Below are 24,816 nucleotides of genomic sequence, written 5' to 3'. Positions count from 1 at the left end.
CTGAAATTGTAATGCTGATGCTGTATCTTTAACTGGACCAAAAAGCCAGACTATTTAAACAGAAGCAATAAATTATTCACATCAGAAACAGAGAAAAGCAAACAAACAAAAGTCAGTGGACATCTCATTTGCTGCGAAAAGCAGAGGAGGGACACATGGTATGCACTGCTATCACTCTCAGAGAGGCTAGAATATCCTTTGCCAGCTGCGGAGAGCTCTTGGGAGCTCTTCTAGCAGTGGCAGATCATTTAGAGCATCACTGGCTCCATACCATCCAAGCTTCCCTCTTTAATGTGTCAACCAAGAATGATCTATAGCATACAAAGATCTCTGCAGGTGCAGTCTTCTGAGAAACATAATCAGTGGCTATACAGCCAGTAATTTTGGTTAGAATTGCAGATCCTTTTTAATACTGGGCCAATCTTACCTAATTTCTCTTATAAGGAAAAAAAATTAATACTCATAACAGTGCTTGTTTCATTAGCAGGCAGGAAAACTTTATTGTAGAGAATGGAGAGAATGAATGGAGAGATTCAGTGGAACACTCAAACTGCCTTGCACCACTCTCTGACAAAAAGCATCCATAAATCTGATTTTATGTGGCGGTTGCAATAAGCTTCTGACTGCTTTGTCTCATTAGAGTTGTGGAAAGAAATTGGAATATGTCCCTAGCCTGGCAAACTAGGCCCTCTACCTGTAAATTATTAAACCTTATGTGTGTCAGGTGTGCTTAGACAGGAATGAGCTAGAAAACAGAGAGAAATAGAGGTTACATCATTAGATGCAAGAACCAGAAAAGAGATCAGATGAAAACAATCATATTTTGCTTTGCTTCATCTTTATTTGCTTATTAAGAAACATGGAACACTGCAACTATCTATGAAAGGTCATGGCGACATGAGGAAAAAAAAGTGCTTCATATGTATGCACCTCTGAATGAAATGTACCACTTTACTGACTGATACAGGCATTGATTTTGAAGAAATACTCATGCATAGGAAGTCATGCTCAGTCCTAAGACATCATTTTTTCATCATAGTGGAAATAGGAAGAATACTGAGTAGAACTAATCAGACAAACTTAGTATGATGCAGATTTATGGGAGTAAATACTGGTTCTGGCAGTAGAGTGGACTGCTCAGCAGCAATGAGTTTTCCAGAGAGTGCTGTGTCCTAATTGCTCCACCTAAAATAACAATCCATTGACAAGTTCCATTTGCTAACATGAATTGCAAGAACCCTAGTCCACTCTTGATCTGTGTTGGGTGTGCCAAATTCACCCCTCCATGCATCACAGAGCACCACACACAGCTCTCCCTTGGGTTTTATTTGAAATGATTTTAGGTAATCAAAACCTGACTTGCTTGGGCTCTGCGTTACACCTTTGACTGCATTTTTGAGGGTTGACTGAACACATGCTTTAGCACACAGCATGTGAGAAAAAAAATAAGGATCAAAGAATTAAACAAAAGTATAGGTATTTAAATGTAAAATATTTGTACATCTGCAGTTTCTGAGTAAAATGAAACAAATGCCATAGGCATTTGATATGAAATTGGGTATAAAATATATAAAATGATATAAAATATAAAAATATGTGCATGGGACAATGAAGGGCCAGGACCGTGACTGTTTCATAGTGGAAGTCTGAACAAAGATATGCCCTTACATTGTTATCTTAAAGGTTCTCCAGAACAATGGCAGTCATCTAAAAAGATATGAGTCTCTATAGCATAATATCACAGATTTAGCCATTAAGTGCCATTGGGAGCAATGCTGTTACTCCTAGGAAAAGTGCCATTACCGCCCATAGATAAAACAGTAAAAATCTCCATTTATCTTCTACATGGTGTTATTTAGCAATCAAGTTTCTTTTCTGCTTCAAAATTTGGAATAAATGAAGCACAGCTGGGGGATAGAATATAGGGACTGGTTGTTCTGAAGCTTTTGGTATGAGGCATGGCAGAGGCAGCTTTCAACTGCTTTGGACTCACACTGCTCCTGAGGGCACTGTTAGCTGGCCTACTTTCTGGGAGAAAATGGAGGGTGTTCGTACTATGTACATTTCACCACAATGTGTCAGATCAAGTTTGAGGCTCTGTGGTCCAGCCGTGATTCTGTTTGCTACAATTCCACATACGTTTTGTTTACTGAAACAATAAAAACAAGACAAACTCCTGCTATTATAAAATTTTCACTGACACAACAAATGCAGAAATATGCCTTTAATATACCAGCATGCAATGATTTGTAACAATATGTGAGCACACAAAGGATGACTGACCAGTGGCAGAGTGAACTCTAGCAGCATGATTCATTCCAGACATTAAATCCTTATAGCTCTCCTGCATCCTCAATCAAACCCCCATGCTTTCCACATTGCTCACTAGACCCCGAGAATAACATGATTATTTTGGAAGTTCAGTCTCGCCTGCAGGCAAGAACTTGTCCCATCATAGCTGAAACAAAAGTAGCACAGCAGGACCTTCACTATTAGGAACAGCAGCAGGAATTGTCCTCTTGAAACGACAGCTCTCTTATGTGTGAGCTTAAGTGTGGATATTTCATTTCTATAAATGCCATTCTCAACCGTCTCTGTATCAACCTAGATACATAATGAGCATAATCATTCCTGGCAAATAATGACAAGTGTAGTTCCAGAAAAAATATTCACAGTTTGGAAACGTTTTACAGAGTTAGTGTGAATAATAGGGAACAAGGAAATGAAACCACACTGATTTTTCCTAAATTAACCTTCTGATTACTGAAGTAGCTCCTCTAACAAGTGTATCATTTGAAGGGACACCTTGTGTGATGGGACAGTCCCTGCTGCTTGGGCAAAGGTCTGGGACTCTTCAGCTCTATTATTCCCCCATCGCTCTTCCCTTACTCCCTCTTTCCCCTCCACCCTAAACAAAAAAAAGACCTCCCCCAAAGAAAAAATAAAAATTGCTTGTTAAGACAAATATGTCAGTCCACATAAAAAGACTATAATGGGTCAGAATGTGAATGAACATAAAGTCTGACAAAATATATCAACAGAGTGATAACTTTTCTTAAAACAAACATTTCTTTACAGACAGAACTGTGTCCGTCATGGCCACAGCAACAAAAGCAATTTGTCAACGAATTATATTTACACTGCTGGCATCTGGCTACCAGAAACTGGTTGCTTTATAAATATAGAGATAGATAAATTAGCTAGATTAAATAGATAAATGTAGGACGCTTCAGCTGAATAGCCATGAACCCTTACTTAAGGGATTTATCTTATAAATTCTTGTGTAGTATATTACTTTGTTCTGATGGCTTATAGCTTTCAAGGCTCTAAATCGTAGAACTATTAGCTTGCATGAAAAATGACGCATGAATCATATTGTACTATAAAGAAAAACATGATACCTGGTTGTTTATTTTTTAATTTGCTGTGTGACGAAAAAACCCTTCATTCTCTGACTTTAATTCAGTAATGAATTGCAAAATGGCAAAAAGATGTAAAAAGATCTTTAGTCTTTGGCTTTAAATAGGCTTTAAGGTCTTCCTGATGAACAATTAGTACCCTCAGGCTATTTGCTGCCTCAGTGGGATTCTGGTGGTCTTATTTGCTATGCTACACTCAAGTACAGTAATGCTTGCATAGCTTAAATACAGCAACCACTCAGGAGGCAGTTGGATGAGTTGAGTTGCATATCAAAAAGAGAATATTAGAGGAGTCAGGTCAGAAATCACAGTATTATGTATAGCAGTAACCCGTTTGCTGTTTGAAGCAATTACTTTCATGAATTTAAAAATGATAGTATTCTAAACCCAAAGATGAGAAGGAAAAAGAAGAGTTGTGGAGCAATAAGAACAAAACACAGATGTGAATTACTCACAGAGAATGCTACCAAATATTTGTTTAATGATGGAGAATATTTGATGTTCATTTCTCCCTCTTTCTGCCTGTGGTAAACATAGGTCTTACAGGTTTTGGACCTCTGTACTTTATATATTGTGACAGGGTGTTATGAGTCTTTGGTGATGCACAATGTATTGCTGAGGACCTGTGTGACTGAGAACTGGCTTGCCTGTGAGGACAGAGGACAATGTGTGACACCCTCAGGTTATGCCTCTCAGCTCTCTGCTCCTGTGCTCAGTATCTAAACCTTCTTGCATCTGACAGCTTGTCACGTACACACAGCTCCCTTCTCTTCCACTGTAATGCAGACAAGTTTTGCTCTGAACTTGTGTTTATAACCTAACCACCTCAGGTGTGTTGCTGTTGATTGTATTTTGTACTTACCCAGACAGAAACAATGCTCAAGGAAGTGTCTCATCTGTGGGATGCAGTGATTCACCCAATTCAGTGCTTTTAAAGCCCTCAGATAAAGCTTTCCTGTTTCATTAAAATATCTCTCTGTAATACAGTCATAACTAGCTGGCTGGAACAGCTAGGACATAATATGCAGATGACATGTATTGTAGCCTACTATTTAGGGTCTACAAGACTGCCCTGTTAAATAATTATTATTATTATTTAGTTAATATTTGCAAGCAAATCGATCTCTTTCCATGAAATATGCTTTATTCATTCTTCCGTTATTCACAGATGAAAATCATGCTGATGATACCATAAATTATTCATTGCTTACATCACACTTATTGAATGTTGTTTTGTCCATATCATCTACCTATACCTAAACTGCATATATGGGATCCTAATTTTCTGAATAAGCTTTTAGTCTATGAATTTGTTATTTGCATTGAAATATTTTGCCCATTTAATCCTTTCTTCAGTATAATTTCTTAAAGACATATAAAGACATATAATTTCTTCATTGCATTTTCTAATTAAGTGAAAAAATTATATAATTCATACAGTGAGCTATCACTCTTTACTTAAAGCTTAATATGGAGAGTAGCAGACATATAAAAGGATACAGTAATATTACCATCCAGTTAAAAATCAAACTAAACTTGTCTCATTGAAACTGCTTTGGTAACCAGGTTAATAGAACTAAGTACACAAAATACATTTGGCAAGGTTATGGGGGCTGACTTAACCATTTGCTCAAATAGCACTGCTTAGTTTTACATCTTGCCCAAAAGACAATAAACCAATTTCTGTTCTCCTTTATCTTCAAGCTAGCTTGGAGTGAAGTTATCTAAATGTGGTAATGATATTGGTAAAAGTGGTTTGTACAAACTTCAGAAGCACCCAGTTCTTTCAGTTATGACCTTAAGTGGCCATGATAAATGAACTGGAAAGTATCATCTTCAGTGAGATTAAATGCAACAACTGAAAAATATTGTTAAAATTGGAGATGGGAGACACGAACACTAGGTTTTCAGGAGTGTAAGTTTCAGCTAATTCACTGAAACTGGTGGAATTTGTTTTTATTTTATTTATCATTCAATATATTCAAAATCAGTCTCTATGATCTAAACATTGTTAACCCAGAAGATTTGTAAGAGCATACAATGGAGTAGCATATTAGATGTACATAGGCTAGAAATGTGTTCCTCCTCAAGAAACACGATTTCAACAGTTCTTTCTCATTTCTCTTACATTTCTCCTCAAATTTAAAAGCATGAAAAATGTGTCACATAATGCATCACATATTTTCTCTGTTCAGTTATCAAGATCTTGATATGTTACCTACTGTTTTTTTTTTTTTAATTTATTTTCAAGATGGCATTAAAATTCACAGCTGTTTCAAAAAGAACATAAAATCCACCGAAAGGACAGATTTACAGATTTTTTAAAGCAAATTTCAAATGCTCAGCTGTCATCATACCATCCGTTGCAATGAGTATAAATAACTTCCTCTTAATATATGAAGAATTGGGATGCGAAAAGAAAAAGATATTTGCATTGCAAGAAAACTCCAGGTGCTCTTAGAGTTATTTGGGACATTTTCCAGTTGACAATATGGAAGTACTGTCACTCAGGCCAGAAAGCTTGTTGCTATGGGGACACAATAGCAGCATCATTTGACAACTTGGCAATTGTTAAAGTTGGCTGAGAGAAACTCTGAGAGAGGGTCTGTTGAATGATTTCAGGTGGGTGTGCACTAGGGATGGATGGGTGGTTAGGAGAAAAAAAAAAAAACACTGAGAAATTCTTTCTATCTTACAAGCTCTCTTTCACATATGTCTACTTTTTTTTTTTTTTTTTTTTTTTTTTTTACTATTATTTATTTTTTGGTACAGCTTTGTAGAAGCTTAACATTTTTGAAACAAGAAGGAAAGAAGACCCATATGCAGACATCAACATGCTTTGCATCCATCCTGGGATGGATGTATATTGAACAGCAAAAAATTGTACAAGAACTAGAAAAGGGATAAAGCTGCAGCAAAAGCCAGTATGATTTTAGTTGTTCTCTCTGAGGAGTCATGTCATAAACCAACAACATTATAGTCCCTCTGTAGCTCAGATGAGATGGTAGTTGGAATATTGGAGTAACTGCAGCTCAGTACATAGAAAGTCAGAGATTAACTAGAGAGAATTTAAAAACTGGTAGCAGTAATTATCAAAAACTGGAGATTGTTTTATGAAGATGAAAGAACACTGTTTAACTTGTCTGAATGTCAGGTAAGATGTGTGTCACAAGTTTGCTAACAATTCAAGAGTCTGAACATCAAAGAAGTTAAGGATCTAGTCAAATAACAGTATTGGAAGAAACTGAGGTGGAGCAGAGGAAAATAAAATCTAAAATAAAAATTAATTGGGGAAAGAATCCTACTGCTCAGTCTATTATGTTACAAAACGATCACTGTTTGAAGAAGGGTATTCTTCACTTAGAATGTCCCAAGTGACATTGGACAATGCACAGAAAAATGTACATTAGGCAGAAATTTTGCAGAGTGTTGCAGCTAAGAAATGTATGAATCTTTCTATTTCAGTTTCTGGGAGGGGTGAGCAAATCTGGTGACAGTATTGGAGTGCCTTTATAGTTGAAATAAATAAACGCAACAAGAATTGAAAAATATTTCTGTAGCAGCACGTGAAGAATCAGAAATATGTTGTATTTGAGTAATGTATTAGCGAAAACCTCCAGGTTCACATGCTGTAGGAGGATGGAGGGTGAGAAATAGTGTCCCAACTCAGTCACAGGCAAAAACGTAGGAGTTTCATGAGCTGCAATGTGGTCTAAATATATTAATAGGTTTATGTTATCGGGGGTATTTGGGAAGGCTTTTCATTCTTTAATAGTTTTCCTGGGTAATACTAACTTTCCTCTCTCCACCAGAAGAAACAAAAAGGCAAATGTTTTCTATGCTGTTATGGTACAAACTATGTATTAGCTGTGATTATGTTTTCTAATCTTTGTTCCTGCAGGCAAACTGTCTCTTTCCCTTCTGGTCTCTTATGATCATGCCACCCAGGTTCTTTTCTTTCCCTGTGCAAATCAAAATCAATTAAAAGTATCCTCACAGGACTCGGTTTTCAGAGAACATACATATCCACACCTCTAATTGAAGTCAATGATAGCTGCAGGCATGTGGCTTCTCTGAAACTCAGGCTCTACAGAGCTAAGTAAAGAAAAACATATGGATTTTGTAGGTAATATACCATGGGAGAAATCTCTAAATAGACTCTGAAATAATGAAGCTACATGTTTTATGCTATAGTCCAACTTGCAATCACTAGGCCATCTCACCACAGGGGAAAAATGGATATTGAGAGTTATTGAACATTGCCAATTTTTGCTGTGGATCAGCTTGAAGTTATTTAGCACAGATGTTTCTGTAATTGTGACACACTGGGAAAATCCACATGCTCAATAGACCTCAAACTTACACTTCCATCTGTGCAGTGTGATGGTCTACAGTTACTGTGCGCGGCCGCAAAATAAAACATACAAGAATACTCTCTAGCTTAAGATCTACTGCAAGATTTTTCCTAGCACCATCTGCACTTTTATTTACCTACATCCCTGTGGTTCTATGTTTAGCTGTAGTACAATTACAAGACAGTCATATATGTCTAGTGAAAATAAGAGTGTGTAAAAAAAATGTACAAAATCTGACAGTGTGCTCACAAAGCTTTCACGATGTGAAATGGCTGACAGGAATTTAACAGTATACTGTTAAAATCATCACTCTTTCTATTTGTATTGCTCAAAGCTAGGTCATTGAGCCATTTTAGTAGCAATGGAGAGACAGGATTCCTATCGTTTTACTGGAAAAATAGCATGTTTTGTCACCCAGTATTGAAAACCTGGATTCTGGAAAACATTTCCTCATCCTGATATCTTTGTAGCATTTGATTATTTTCCAAACAGTAGTGGGGAAAAGACAAACAAACAAACAAAAAAAACACAAACAAACAAAAAGTCACCTATTTGTATTTAACAAACACTATGAAATCAAAACAGTGTGTACCAATCCCGAAAATCAGAGGATGACTTTCAACACCTTTGAAATTTAAATAGGCTTGACTGTTAATTATTTGTAGCTTATTTGTTCACTTCAGGCTCAGGCTACCAAGGAAAAAAACAGAATAATCTTTCAGAATTCAGGCATATATGACCAAGTACAGAAGGACAGAACTTGGTGGTGGTACTATCCATGTAGGTTGGAACATTTTCCATCTTTTGCTATTGCTTTGGGTCCCACTGTCTATCCCCAACTATCTGAAGTGAAAATGGAAGTGTTATCCCAATTCTTGAGTTTATAGCCCTGGTACTGGGGTAGGCTTGTCATTTAACCTTTTCTGTATAGTGAGCTGCTGCTTATGTTCTGCTACCCTTCGTTGCAGTCTCCTGATTCAGTTTTCTTCAGTAGCCTGGTTGTTGAAATGGGAAGTAAAACAGCATCTACTAGTGGACACTGTAAAATATTTCACATCATGAAGCAATGTTAAATAATACAAGAAAATTGCTGGGTTCTCGCATTTAAAAAGAACACTTCAGTCTGAGAGATTAAGGGAAATTTTTGCGCTTCTAAAACAGATAGCAATCTTATATAATTGTCTGGAACAGTCATTGAATTTTGTCCTATAGAAATCAGGATTATAAAGTAGCAGACTATAATTTGCTTGGAATACAAAAGACAGTGTTTTGTCTTTTGCTAGAAATGCAATGTGATCTGGAATCCTCAGAACTTCTAATTCACATCTTCCTTTCTTTCCTTCCAGATTGTTGCTTTGGAAACTGAAATACATCATGATCTGAGGGAAGGAGTGAAGTCGTCATTACTGTTGCAAAAACAGCACATTTCTGGGATGAGTTTTGTTCAGCTCTTGAATCAAACTTTTTTTGTTTCTGTGGACATCACATAGGTTTATAAGATGGTTCACCTTCAGGTAGATGCACTGTGCATAGTAGCTACCCAGAACTACTGTGTACCTGTTGCTATATTGACACAATATTTTCTTTCTCTCAAAAAAACAGAAAATGACTTGTGATGTAATATGTAATGTTAAGGTTCTGTCTGCTAGTGTAACTTTCTACCCGAAGTGTGTCGGCAAAATCTAGTGTACAAGTATACAAGTTTCTTGAGGAATACACTGCCACAGCAATCACTAAATTTCATATATTAAACCTAAAACTTTCAAACAATCTATGAGGAAGAAGAATGCCATATTCTCCATTATGATTTCTTTTTCCTTACGGTAAATTTCAAGGTTAAATCTGTGGTGCTAGGCTTCCCTTTTCCTCTTTCCTTGGTTAAATCTATTTTTTTTTCCTTTTCTTTTCTTCCTTTTGCTTTTTTGGAATGACTTTGGGGAGCCCTTAACAATTTGTGTCAAAATGTAAGGGCTGGACTGCATTGTGAACTGTTTCTTTGCTGACTCATCTGCCACAGCTAATCAAGACTTTTTGGTCTACATACTGCAACATTTTAAACCTGTTAGCAGTAAAGAAATACTCTTTGCTCAAAAGCTTTTTAAATTATAGCACATGGTGGGTGGCTGATAAGAATTTTCTTTTTCTAAAATGGAAACTCGTTTCTTGTTATTGCTATCTGGTCTCCTGTTCTATTTATCAAGTCACAAGGTTTCTGGTGTCTATTAACATTTTTCTGAGCTGGGAAAATTGTTTCCTATTTAGACAGTCTCAAACATTTTCTACTTAATTTCAACTGTGTGTGTGACAGACAAGCCTGGGTTACTTTTTTGTTGTCCCACCACCTCATAGGAAGAGGAGCACAGTTCCAAAGTCTGTTTGCTTTGGGAATGGAGTTGAGGACAGGAAAGCATATCCAGGTTTTGTTGAGTGCAATGCATTGAGTTCAGTATAGCTACTCAGCTGTTCCCACAACAGATCATAATTTAGAGGATTATTCTAGATTTTATTCTCTCCCTGCTGCCTTTCTGAGGTGTCTGTATTCTCTTCTTTCTGAAGATGTTGGCAGCAACTGTCTTCTTCAGCAAGCAACAGGTTGCGTAGGGGACTTGCATGACCTGGACTCACTGATTTCCCTCACAGTTTTGGTGGCTGGGGAAAAAGACACAGTCTGCAAGGCAAGAATCCATGCAGTTTATTGAATAGTGCAGTTTCTGGATGTAATTTCTAAAGCAGAGCTCAAGAGCTGTGTCACTACTTTCTGTTCTCAACAGTTTTCGGCTTTGTATAGTTAGTATTACCAGACAGCTCCTGCTTTCCATATAAAGCAAGATGAGTCTCTTTTCAACTGGGTCTCACGAGAACTCAAAGAGAAACAGAAATTAATCTTATAGGATCTATATTTAGTATGGTCCCCATTTTGGAGTGATGTTTGTAATGCATTCTTCAGTACAAAAATTTAACACTTAGTTGCCAACAAACTTTTCCCATTTTGGGTTTCATTAAAGTTAATGATGTAATCCAGAATCTTTTCTGGGATGTTATATAGATACAGTTATATATGTTAAGACATACAGCACACAATCACTGAAGTTGTTTTTATTGATTCTGTGTTTTACAAAAAAATATATTGGTAGTTTTACAGACATATAACATTTAAATTTTCATATGATCTAATACACTCTTTTTATTGAAGTTATGATATTTATATAGGGAGCTATACCTTTCATGTAAGATTGATTTGATCCATCTTCTTGTTTGATTTTAAAATGATTACTAAAAATCTCAGGACATTTTCACAAGATTGGAGAAGTTCAGATAATTTGCAAATGAATAGGAGCATTGGCTACACCTGTTGTTTACAGAGATTTTCATGGTGGGACACTGATGAAAATAATGAGGTTGAAACACTATAATTTCAAAGTTCAATGAACTCACAATTATTGTGAGGTTTTTGTTTTCTGGAAATACTTCTAGAGTGGAAGTAGGTTACAGATGATATAGTATGGGTAAACCTTAAAATGTCCTTACCCAGTCATTTACGTAGACTGTGGGCTATTACTTATAACAACACATCTTTCTGGCTCAACCCCCCTCTTTTCTCTCTAGAAGTTCCTACAATAACTGTTCTGCAAAGGTAGAGATACCTTTATTTTTATCATGGATGTATTATGCATTTCTGGTTCATGTCTCTGCTCTACATTCCAATTTATTTCACTGGTTGGAAATCATGATATGCTAGGAGAAGAAAAGAAATTCAAGAAATTTGTTAGTTTAACTGTTAGTTAAAGCAAATACTATCCCCTGGTCTTCTCTTCTCTGAATTAAACAAACTCATTTCCTTTAGTGTTTCCTCATATGCCATATTTTTAAAACTCTGATCTTTCTTTTGTATTTTTTTTTCTACACTGTCTGCACTGATCTATCAGTTTATTGAAGTGTAGCGCTCAGGACTAGACACAATATTCCATCTAAGTCCATAGTGTGAATAAAGCACTGAATAGAGGAAAAGTATTACTTCACATTTCCTTCCAGTTGTATTCTTTCTTATACATCCTGCTATACACTTGCTATGATATTTGCCTTTTTCACAACAGTATGACACTGTTGACTCATGTTCACTTTGTGACCCCTTACAACCCCTAATTTGTTTATAGATATGTTTAAAACCAGATATTCCCCATCCTGTATTTATGCAGTTAATTAATCTAGAAACAGTGTAGCATCTTGCATTTACAACTAAATGTTTTCATATTTTCTGTCTATATCAATTTTATTAAGATCATCTTGAATTCTGTCCATGCCCTCCAACATTTGTTCAGTCCCTCCCAGCATATGGTATCTGTTTTTCGTAATAAGCCTTCCTATCAGGTCATTTATGAAAATATTAAATAGTACCAATTCCAGAAGAAAGACACTATTAGAATTTGTCCTTCTACGAAAGTATTTCTGATGGAGAAGAAAGCAAGGATACAATTCCATTGTCCTAAAATGCACACTTCAAAGTTGGCTAAGGAATGACAATTTGATTTTATTATAGCACTTAAAGTTTTTTTGTAAATTGAATTCAAAACAATGACAATATATAGTTCTTCAAAAAGAAACATTAATTTCTGTAGTGAAATAATTAGTTTTCTAATTTTTCTCTGCCTATACTTACCTTTTTAGAGTTGCCAAAGATTTCACCTGTGACCTCAGAAACCTTACCATTCAAATTGTGCTGAAATCTATATATTTCTTGAAATGTTGACAGCAATAAACTTATTAAACAAAATAAAACAAAACAAAACAAAAAATAACTTTTTTTTTTTTTTAAAGCTGCCAACCCACTCTAATACCTGTAGCTGAAATACTGATTAGCACAGAATTAGACTGACAACCAGCAGATGTAATGTTACCTGTCAAAATAAGGTGAAATTTGAAAGGGAAAAAAGCAGATTGATTTCAAGAAAATCTTTCTGACAACAAAACCAGTGAGACTGAGCTCCCAAGGGAAGATACAGAAACTTGAATGCTTAGGATTTTTTGGACTTAAGTGGGCAAGGGACTAACTTTGCCCTGACAGGCAAATGAGCCTAGCTTAGGTCACCCATACAATTAATGCAGACAATTCACAAGTCTGTAGAGGTTAGTGCTGAGGAGCACGTGCTCTCTATTAGGCACTGCAAAGGAGGAAAGGGGGGTCAGTCCTCCTGAGCTCAATGTATTTCATTGCTTGAAATTATCTATAAAGCTTAATGAACTATTTTTTTATTCTATTTTTTCTTTTTGTTTTCCTAATGTTGAGTATTTAAAGCAATGGTATTTTTTATTTCTTTGAGATAGTTCTTATTACAACATGCTTATTAAACTTTCACAGAGAAACAATAGAATAATCACTATTTAAGTTTAAAATATAATCACTCTTCTTTGTAAAAAAGAGTAATGAATACTATGCCAGCGACTGTATCTTGAAGAATCTACTTTGAACTTGTGAAGGAATTGAAAGTATATAGTTTTTTTTTTTTTTTTTTTCATAACGGTCTATCATGGGATGTTTTCAATTTTTCTTTTTATTTACTCTGTGCAACCAACTGCCCTCTAATTTCTATTCTTTATATGCCATTTTATATGGGTAGTAATAAAGTATAAGAGAGAGAACAGACCACATGTGACAGATGGTAAGGATACACTTAATGCACTATTGGGAGAAGTATTACAGAAATGAGGACTATTCAGGAGCATACAGTGAAAAGTATTACATTACACATAGGAGGACAAAGTTTTTTATGAACAGAGGAAGTCTGAATTTAGCCTTGTTCCAGATTAACCATGGTCCTAGAGTCACTAATGTGACTGATTTCAAGAGGGAGGTCTTACAGCATTAGGGATCTGCAGTCAGGGACAGGGAAGAAGATAGTGACCTATGCCATTGGCCTATTTCCCAGCTCTCTTCCTCCCTAGCTTCAGAAAAACTGGCAGTCAGATATATTTATTAGTTTGTGTACAGTTTCTCCTCAAACTTCATCTTTAAGGAGGGAGACTGAGATCCTTGCCAGATGCAGTCAGGTCAGGTTGAGGTTGCTGGGAATTTACACTGCTTTCCTCTGGTGGATGGATGCCTACTGGTTATGGACAGCAAGAAGAAATGCCTTGCTGTTCCTGTTGCTCATTTTGTGTTTGATCAGCCACTGAATGGCTTCTGTCATGATACTTTGTTATTCTGTAAGGACAACTTGGCTGTGATTTTGACTTTTGTAGTTAGATTTGGTTTGGATGAAAGAAAAGATGAGAATATAAGTATGAAATCTAAGGGAAATTTTTATTATATAGAATTATTAATTATATAGAATTAATATATAGGGTCTTTTGTTCATATTTCTTTTGCCTGACATACACAGCAAGTGGATTCCACTGAAATTGCACTTGGATTAGTTCATGACAACTGTATTTAATGTACTTTTTTGAAAGTTATAAGGGGAATTCATACAGATGAATTTGCATTAGTTCTTCTTCTTGACCTTTGTCTGTTTACTTGATATGCTGGTCAGAAAAGAGATTGTATTTTACTAAGTGTACACAGTATGACAGAGTGGGTCTCTGATCTCAGCTTGGACCCTATACACTACTACAATGCAAATAACACCAAAAATATTTTTTTTTTCTAATAGAGAACATATATATATTTATATATCAGTATTTGTCTGTTTTTTCTTTTTTTTCTTTTTTTTTTCTTTCCTTCAGAAGTTTAGAGTGTTCTTTGCTAGTCACTCAAGTACTAAATATTTAGCATCAATTCATATGAAAGTTGCTTTGATCTTCTTGTAAATAAACAGGCTCTCTTTCTCCCATAGGACTCTTTCTTGAAAATGATTTCTTTCATCAAGTAGTTTGTCGCTTCTCTGTGAACATCAATACTGTTTCCTTCAGAACTTCAAACAAACATTTCCTGCACGTTTACAGGAAATACATTAAACACTATAAATGGCAACCTGACTCGCACCTGATTCAACAGCTAAAGAGGGGCTTGGGCAACTGAGTGACATGGCCTTCTCCTGATATCCTGGCAAATACACAACATCTCTTCTATACTAAAGTTAACAATCACAAGCATACATGAATTCATGTGTGTGCATATATATATATATACACACAAGTACATACATATATAAACGTATGTATTTATACACATTTACAGACTAAAGTTCTCTTTCCTTATGCAACCTAAATGTTTAAATATTGATGGTGTTACTTGGTAATCATATTTTGCACTTAGAAAATCTTGTCTTGGAAAACCCCAAAGCACAACAAAAACCCTACTAAGACTGTCATTCAGGTACTCTCCTCAGGAACAGGAGAGCAAGCAAAAAGAAATTTACCAAACTGTGAAGAGGTGGATAGAAAACCCATCGAGATGGAAGTTTACCTCTAAGAAAATTTCAACAGTTTTTAGTCCCCCTCCAACCAGACAGTAAGCTTTGGCGCCTCGTTTAAAAGAAAAAGAAAGAAGGAAAGAAACAAATGAATGAAACAAACAAACAAACAAAAAAAAACTTAGTAAGCTTAGTATATTTTTGGTTGATTTTACTCATGGAATCCAGTCCTAAATTTTGTCTGCTACTTTTACGCAAGATTTTCACTGATATAATTCCATTGTGAAGTGCTCCTTTACTCCTTACTTTATTATACATGCAGCTACGTGATCAGAATCAAGTCTTTGGGATTTAAAATGTGATGTATTGGGCAGGAAGCCATGGAGGAGTCTATCTCCAGAAGACAGAGTTTCAAAATGTGAGTGTTTTCTGCAAAAGTACTAATTTGTTGAGAATCTAAGAAAGAGCTAATGGTTCAAATGAGTGATTCTTTTCCCTAGCCAGCTTTCTGGCACTAATTTATATGATTGTCCTCTTAACCTTGTCATCAACTCTGCAAATTTTAACTTACCATGAGGTCATTTCAGAAGTTTTCTGTAGACTGCCTGCTTTCTTAGAGAACAAACCAGCCATCTGTGGAGCCAATTTTCATAGCTTTACTGGCCTTTAGTGCCCTTTTTTGCACTTAGAAAGCTATGAAATAATTTTGATTGAATCAAACTCATGAATTATAATGTCTGGGAAACACTGCAACATAATAGTCTTTCTTTGTGATATTTACATTCTAGCTTGATCGTCCTCTCTGGTGTCCTGCTTTGGAGCTCCATTTTGACAATGTTATTCATGATGCAATTGTATGCTCTGCAATCAGTCAAGGCCCTGCTATATAATTCTAGTTTGGTTAAGTGATATGAATATTGAACAGCTAAGCTTTATTATCTTTGAATGAAGGAACTCTTTATTCTTCCTGTCTTAAGACTCAGTTAATATTCCAAATAAATACACAGCTTCCAAATAGGTACACAATTGGCCTTTAGTTAATCTTTAACCAAAGAGATTAAGGAAACTCAAGCCTGTTTGACCCTGTAATACATTTGAATCCACAAACACTTTTGGTGCCTCCCAGTTTTTCTTCCCAAGAAGCAGCATTTCATTTGTCACTGTCCCAAAGGGAACATTCTCTCATTTCTGAATGAGCAGACTCACACACAGAATATGCATGGTTTTACAACAATTACGTACTTAACTAACACAATTTATGCAAACCTTCCCTCTTTTTGTCTGTAGGTATGTCACGGATACTATTAATTCTGAATGTAAAGATTGTGTCCAGTTTGATTTTGCTGTTGGAGTGCTGTATATTACACGGACAATGAATGACTAATGGATCCTCAGAGCCTCAACAAGTGGAGTCCACCCTCAATAGACTGGAGTACTATGGAGACACAACCAATCTTGGCTCCTTTACCTCAGCCCAGGAGTAACACATATATAAAGTTGAACGTGCTTGGGAAAGAGATGTGCCAGAGTGCTAGATGTGCTGTTGTTAGGCAGAATACTGTAGGACAGTACAGAGTGTTACTGTTTTATCTTTTATTTTGTTTTATTTTTATTTTTGATTACCCCCTTCAAAACAGACATTTGTATTCGTTGATATTTGGATGACAGCTGAGTTGGGATAGGAATGAGTTAGAGGCAGGACTGCTGAGAGTACAGTGAAAGCGTGACAGCTGAAACTCTTCAGTATGTAAATGTATCGGTAAAAGTTCAACAATTTGCTAGTGTGTCTTATAAAAAACTTTCTCCTAGAGCTGATCTGGATTTGTAACCAGTCTCACTGAAACATTAGTAAATGTAGGCTTTGGTTTTACTTATCAGACTTGCAAATCACCAATTCTTGAGTTTTATCAGGAGCAGGATGGAGAAGAAGTCTGGAGAAGACTTTGGATTCATCCAGGATAGTAATCTCTAATATCCCTACAGCAGTATAACTTAGGTGCTTAATATTCTCCCGGAGCCTAACTGAAGGATTTTGGTGAGAGAAAAAGTAAAAATGACTTCACTTTCCAGAGTAATGAAAATGTGTTATTGAAACTAAATATCTGTTAACTTATCAATTCACGACATCTTACTTTAGAAATGATCTTTTATCATGACCTTGACATGCTGGTATGTTTGACATTAAGATGAGTGTTTCAGTGTTATGTCACTTTCCTTCTAATGAATGCTTTTTAAAAGCTATGTTTGTTATTTGCTCATGTTGAAATTTGTGACTAAAAATTCATGTCACTGATAGTGCTAATATGTAAACAAAGATATTGTCACTGGATTTTGGTCAGTTAAATTTCAGGGAGAGTTTTGCAAATATTATCACTATACTGTACATTGTTATTCATCAAATGAACATTATTTATTTATTTTTTAATAAATCTGAAACAGACAATGTTTCCTAAGTGTTTGCTTTATCCTTTCATACTTGTACTGCCTTCCTTTTTCTTACACAGCTTTTATTTATTTACTTATATATTTCCTGTGATCTGCTTCTGCTGTGAGTATGAAAACTGTTTCAGTGAGATAGTCAGGAAAATACAGTAAAGATTTATTTTTCAGGGGGAGGGAGGATTTGGGCTGGTTGTTGGCAGTCTCTCACTGAAAGACTAGTCTGTTTTATTTTTTAAACTCTTCTTTGTAAAACAGTCATTGTTAGGAAGCAAATCTCCAGTTAACCTGGTTTCTCAGGCTACTTAACCCACACCAATTACACTGATGGGCCAGTGCTATCCCTGGGATAACTCTATTAAGACCAGCTGGATTACACTGCAGTTGGAATAAACTGTGGTGGATTAGTTTATGGCAGATGAAATAATTCCTTGGTATAGTTCTGAAACAGTGAATCTCTCTACACACACTGGCTTCAAGGGGTCCAAAACAGCAACAGCTTTGAAAACACATGGTAAGAGAGGGAACAAACACCTTTCCTTTTAATATCCTGTGCTCTCCCTCTCCTAGTGTATTCTCAGCGCCCTCCTTCCTCCTTCGCTTCTGCTGTTCTCAGTATGAAGAAGTAACTGGGTCAAGCTAGTGGGTCACCGACAATGCAGTACACACCTCATCGTGTGATGTCATGAGCCATACAGGATTACATGCTTAAGTTTCTCAAAGCCTATCTTACAGGCCCTAATAAAAATCTACTCTCAATGACACAGTGGAGAGAGGCAGACAGAAAAAGTGTGCACATTTCTAAGGTGAAGATATTTTTCAGTTAACAGATGTGAACTAAACATTAGCAATATTCCTACACTTATCACTTATGGAAGGTCTTTCAATCTGGATGTTCCTTTGTTCCCTCTATTTAAAGAGAAAGAGAAGACACTCCAAAGTCCATCCACGTATAGCACAGGATCCTTGTTCTAAAAGGAAAGAGATCAAATCTTTTATATGCCATTTGGTATCAGTCACATCATGTTATGTAACATGACTGACTTGTCACAACATAATGCACTGGGGAGGAATGACAAAAGGCATTTTTCACAGCTATGTTTGAAGAAGCCACGGTTTCAGACAGGCAACCTAATACATTTTCTTGTTAAAGAAATTTCTCCAAATACGTATTGAAAATGTACTCTTTTTCTGAGTGTCTCTCTGGAAATACAAACGTTCTTCAAACATACCTGCATCATAAATATGAACATGATATGACATAACTTCTTTACACAGGAAAAATGACTGAATGTAGGTACATATATCTATAAGCTTATATAACAAGCAGTGCAGTACATATATCACACACAGTTATACACGTTTTTTATCTATGTATTAACTTCTGTGATCACTTTGAATTTGGTAATCCCTGGTGCATCAACTAGTTTAACAGGTTTAGTACAAACATTCAAGTTCCAGTAAATTATATGACTTTCATTGCTATCATAGTAAAGCAAGAATACTTGTGCCAGTGGGCATTTATTCCATCACACAGTTCTTATGAGAATTATGACAATTTATTTTTACTTTCTATCAGAAGCCCCCTTCTGCCCTATTTATGCCAAACCATTTTGCCTGGAACTGATATCCCTACCTGTCATTTGTGTTATTCTCAGCTCCAATTCTGGCTGCCTTTCAGTAGGTTGAAGGGCATTAGTAATGGCTTTTGTGTTAATCCCAGGCAGTGAATATCACAGAAATCAGATGACAGCATTAGCAGAGTTGGTTGACTCGATTCTCCATGAAGACTCCAACACTTGAATGTAATTAGGTCTAACACTGATGTACTAAGGCATGTCTGTTCTTTGGCAACTGCATGGTCTTATCATCTTTGACTTATCTTCCCAGCAATGTTTTGTCCTTTGCCACACTGAACTCCCATTTCTGGACATGCCACCTCTACAAGAGCAATTATAGATCTTACATATCAGTGCCAAGATTGGATAAATGGAAGAATGGTGCTTGAAAATGTCAGTTCTAGAAACACTTATGCTTTCTTAAAGTTTGATTGTGGTTCATGCAAGTCAGTCTAGAATGAAGGGATTCAAAATTGGTTAGCTGGTTAGCTTGTTATCTGCAGTTCTTCTGAGAAGTGCTTGTTTCTTTGCTGAAACTCCTTTGTCTCTGACCAGGAGAGTCTGAGAGGATTAGGAAGACCAATAGTGTTAATTAACAACCTCATTTAATGATTTTGCAGGATGTAGATTATACCTGCTGGACTATGCTAATGTTAATTTTTATTTTTTGACCGTGCAGGCTAGCCTCAATACCTGAAGTTATTCATTGGCATTCGACTTCATGGTATAAAATCAACACCTGCATGCTCTGGATTCACTTCATATTTATAACAGTGAGAGTTATAAATTGATCTCATGATGTAATAATAAATGCAAAATTTCAAGATTCTTAAATGTGACAGCTCAGGAAAACATGCTATTAACCTTACCATACAAAGGTGCATTAATTTCACACACCTTTGTCAAGAACTACATGAAAACTTCCATTTTGATTGTCATGATAAAATATTTTATTGTTCTTTCCATATGTTCTTCACATTGTGGATGTAGAGAAAAAAAAAAAAAAGAAAAAGATATAAATTAAAATTGCCTGAGAGAAATGCTAATTTACATTTTCCCTCATGAAAATGGGGTTGGGACAACTACTGTTGAAATGGAGTCAGGATTATTTATTGCTATTAAAAATGAAAGGCTGTTAATTCCAAGCCCTGACCTAAAAAATGTTGTTCATTTTAGAGTAGAGAGAAAACAGAGCAATACTGGAATTCCTTCATCCTTGACTTCAGTATCTTGGCTTTAAAAACACACAAACAAATGAGAATAAAGATATTTCCTACCTTGAAGCACAGTTTGTGCTTCTGGGCTTAAAGAATGAAAATGAGCTAAGTTTAAACGTTAGGGGTTTTTCATCCCAAAGGTCATTTGATTACAGACAGGTTGTTTACAAGACTGAAGCTCACTGCTATTGAAGTAAATGATTCCAATAACGTTAGATAAAATCTGCTCATTTATTTTATATTTCTAGTTTAAATTCAATGGTGATTTTCTTTCCTTGAAATATATTTCACATTCTATTGCATTAAGAAAATAAAGTTTAAAGGGAAGATATTGCCTATGGTCCATTTTTTAAAAAAACTTTCGTATGACTGGTAAAAAGAAAATGTAGCGATAAAGAATGCCTCCATATTCTCTCTCCAACTAGAGGGGAGGGAAAGGAAAGAAAAGTCAATACTTGGCTGGAATCATGAGCAGCTTGTTGGCTGAGTTAATCAGTCAGGAGCCCTGCAGCTGGTCAGCTTCACCTCACCGATAAATGTCACAACTCACTGCTGTCAATATGAATTACCAGAAAAGGTTTCCTAGAAACTAAGGATGAGGGAGCCATTTTCCTTTGAATGAATTATACAGGCCAAAATAATACTGAAACAAGATTAGAATGGGTTGCTCTGATTGACTAGGCAATTATTTAAATGTACCCTGAAGGCGAGACAAACCATGGAAAATAATGCAGCCCAGGTTACAAAATGCAAGAAATTTGTGCATTTAACAAAGGTTTAAAAGGTTATGCTTAAAAGGTGTTTTACTAAGTCACGAACAAGTTTGCTTTAGTTTTCAGTGCTAGGAAGGATATCTGAGGAAACACAAGCTTTCTATATAAAATCAAGGAAGGCAAATAATGCTTGAAGTTACAGGGAAAGTTTCCTCCTCAATTCACTTGCTACATGCTTTATGTAGCTCCAGCAGAGTTCCTCTCTGAAGAGGGCAAAGGGAGCAAACCTGCACAGCCGTGACCCACGCTCCAAGAACAGGAGGTGGCCACAAAGTGCAGGGCTTTTGCACTGCCCATATGGAATAAAAGGAGAACTTGGAAAAAATACCATGATCCAACATTGGTTTTGCTCACAGAGGATAAGGAGCACCCACCAATCTGTGAGCAGGTTGAGTGGTAAGTACTTCTGACATTAATTACCAAAAATAACAGTGAGTGGGTAACTGCCTTAAAACAGAAAAAACGTGTATTTTAATCTCTGCTTCTACACCTTGTCTTCATGTGTTGCATGTTAGGCTGCACCCAGTTGTTGCTGTTGGACATTACATGTTGTTGACATAGCAACATGTAATTTGGGACAAAACAGTAAAATGATAACACCAGTAAATATGCTATTTTTAGGCACCTGCAGAGCAAATGCCCATATTCTACCAGCAGTTTCTACATTGTTCAGAAAAAGGAATCCCTTTTTCATGGAAATTCTAGACATTGAAACTAAAGAAGAGGTTATGATCACAGAACAATACCCTCATCCCGCCCCCCCCCCCCCCCCCCCCAAAAAAAGCTTCCTGAAAAAGTAAAGATTTGCTGAAAACTGAAAAGGGATATTTATTTTAATTGAAATACTTAATTTAGCAATGCTGAGTTATTTTCATTTCAAGAATATCAGTTATTTTTATTCAGTGAGGCAGAAAATGGAATTGAACAGATTAAAAAAAAATCAGAAAATGTTAAAGTATTTTGAACGGAACCTAAAAAAAAATCATAACTAACCAAAATGTTGACTCACTTTGTATAATTTGTTTTTAACTTAATTTAAGAAATACTACTTTATTGTCAAGGATACAAAAAAAATAAGAAACATGATTTCTAAAGGAAGAATTTAAATGCCTCAATGCGAAAATGTAAAAATTAAACATTCCAACATTATAATACTTTTTTTTTTTTTTTTTCCTGAAAAGAATCCTTTGTGGAATCAACATGACCTTGTGAAACATTTTGATTCTGAGTGCCTTATACAATAGAAAATGCTCCTGTCGAGCCTTTCAAGCAACTCCTTGTTTGCTTAGGTAAAAAATGGTAATGTACTTAAAATTCAGTCCAGCACAACTACTTAATACAGATGTTTTCCTACAATATTAAAATTAAACCCCAAATCAGAAAAAAATATTTCCATTTTATTAATGTCTTTTTTTTTTTTGACTTTATTCAAATGACTCAAGAATATAGTAAAGTTTTAAGTTTTCCTTCCGACTGAAAAGAGCATGGGAATAGACAAGTTCATTATTCTGATTACAGTAAAATTGCATCTCAGTGGAAATAAATGTTCTAGTGCTGTATGGAAGAAGATAACAAAATAAAGAATGCAATAATAATGAGTAGTAAGGCAATTCACTTGACAGTGTATCAGGTTCTGATACACTTAAGCCATTCTCTTAATTATCTACTGAAAATATCTGGGTAACACCTTCTTGCCTTTAATATTGCATAAGAAATAAATGTGATAAATTATAAACTAGATATGAACATAGTTTCTGTGTAGAGACCTGGGGGCTTCACTCTGCTTGCATTGTTGATACTAGTTCACTCTTTTTCTCTGGGATTCCCGGGAATCCAGTATTCCAGCCAGAACCATAACACCAACTGGTCCAGGATGGCACCCCAAAGCCCCTGGCCTATGGACACAGCATATGTACAATTCTGTTGTGCAAAACAGGCACTGGCATTCCCAAGTACTACTTGGGAACTCTGCACTCCTGCGGCCTCACCTCGAGTACTGTGTGCAGTTCTGGGCACCACAGTACTAAAAGGATGTAAAACTGTTGGAGAGTGTCTAGAGGAGAGCTACGAAGATGGTGAAGGGACTAGAGGGGAAGACATATGAGGAGTGGCTGAGGTCACTTGGCCTGTTCAGCCTGGAGAAGAGGAGGCTGAAGGGAGACCTCCTCGCAGTATACAGCTTCCTCACAAGCGGGAGTGGAGAGGCAGGTGACCTATTCTCCTTAATCACCAGTGATAGGACCCACAGGAATGGTGTCAAGCTGAGGCAGGGGAGGTTTAGGCTGGACATCAGGAGGAGGTTCTTCACTGAGAGCGTGGTTGCACACTGGAACAGGCTCCCCAGTGAAGCAGTCACTGCACCAAGCCTGTCTGAATTTAAGAAGCGATTGGACTGTGCACTTAGTCACATGGTCTAAACTTTTGGGTAGACCTGTGTGGTGCCAGGAGTTGGACTCGATAATCCTTATGGGTCCCTTCCAACTCAGGATATTCTATGATTCTATGATTCTAAGAAGGCATCGGATTCCTTGTGGTTGTGCTCCAGAGGAGGTTGGTACAGGTTGCCCATCAGAGCTGCTGAAGAACAGAAGATACAGCATCCTCCTGATCAACAGACTCATCATTTGTTCTTTGTACAACACAAAAGCTTTCACCTCCACCTTGTTTTACAAGCAGAAATACAAGAGCTCTGCCTGTAAACTTCACTGACCCAGAAGGTGGTGATATTCCGCTCCTCCTTTTGGACTCAGTTTACATCTACCATGAACATGGCATTTAGAAATGCATGCAAGGCATTTAGAAAGACTTTGGCAAAACTTCTGGTTAGGCATGTACTGTACTTCCTTCATGCAGCAAGGTAACCTGAGCATATCTATCAGTCTTGCTCACTATCTTGCCATGTGCATAAAACACACTAGAGAAAGTTTAGTCTAGACAATCTGTATATCGAGTTGGTAAGAACCCAACAACCCATTGTTGGACAGTGTCAGCTGAACATTCAATGCTTTACTATGTTTGTTCAACTTCTCTAAATGTATACCACAAAACCAGGAATATATAATCCCAGTCAGAAGCCAGGAATATAAACTATTTTTGCAGAATTGGCTAACACCTGGTTGGATAGCACATCAAGAAAAAAAATAAGAGTAATCAGTACAGAAAAGAATATATATTTTTTCATGTAATACTTTCATTTAGCTTAATTCTGCTCTTTCTCCAGCAAAAGTCTTACTCCTGCACATGTATTGATCTGATCTGTGACATCCCTACTCAGACAATTAGTCTGTTGAGAAATCCAAGTTTTATAGGAATCAAGGGCACATTCCAACATCCTAGAAGACAAGAATAACTCAATCTGCACAGATATGACCACAAGGTGCATCTCCTGACATTGTGAACCAACTCAGTAGAGACCTCGCTAAGAGAATTGTGACTATTCAGCAAGGAGAAGAGAAAGCTCAGGGAGGATCTCATCAGCGTGTATAAATACCTGAAGGAAGGTTGCAAATAAGATGGAACCAGGTTCTTTTCAGTGGTGCCAAGTGGCAAGATAAGAGGCAACAGACACAAACTGAAACATGGGAACATGGGAGGCTCTTTCTGAAAGTAAGGAAACACTTCATTTATTTATTTATTTATTTATTT

General features: G+C 36.4%; 1 long non-coding RNA gene across 1 annotated transcript in view; it reads right to left on the bottom strand.

The window, feature by feature from the left end:
* Positions 1–18,443: 18,443 nt before the first annotated feature.
* LOC310895806 overlaps positions 18,444–24,816 on the bottom strand; it is a 56,161-nt gene continuing 49,788 nt past the window's right edge. The window contains exon 4 of the long non-coding RNA XR_014580971.1: positions 18,444–18,533. This is a non-coding gene — a long non-coding RNA (uncharacterized lncRNA). The remainder of the gene's footprint in view (positions 18,534–24,816) is intronic.

The sequence above is a fragment of the Anser anser genome (assembly GCF_964211835.1).
Source record: "Anser anser genome assembly, chromosome: 2".
Lineage (NCBI taxonomy): Eukaryota > Metazoa > Chordata > Aves > Anseriformes > Anatidae > Anser > Anser anser.
This window is presented reverse-complemented; position numbering and strand designations above follow the sequence as displayed.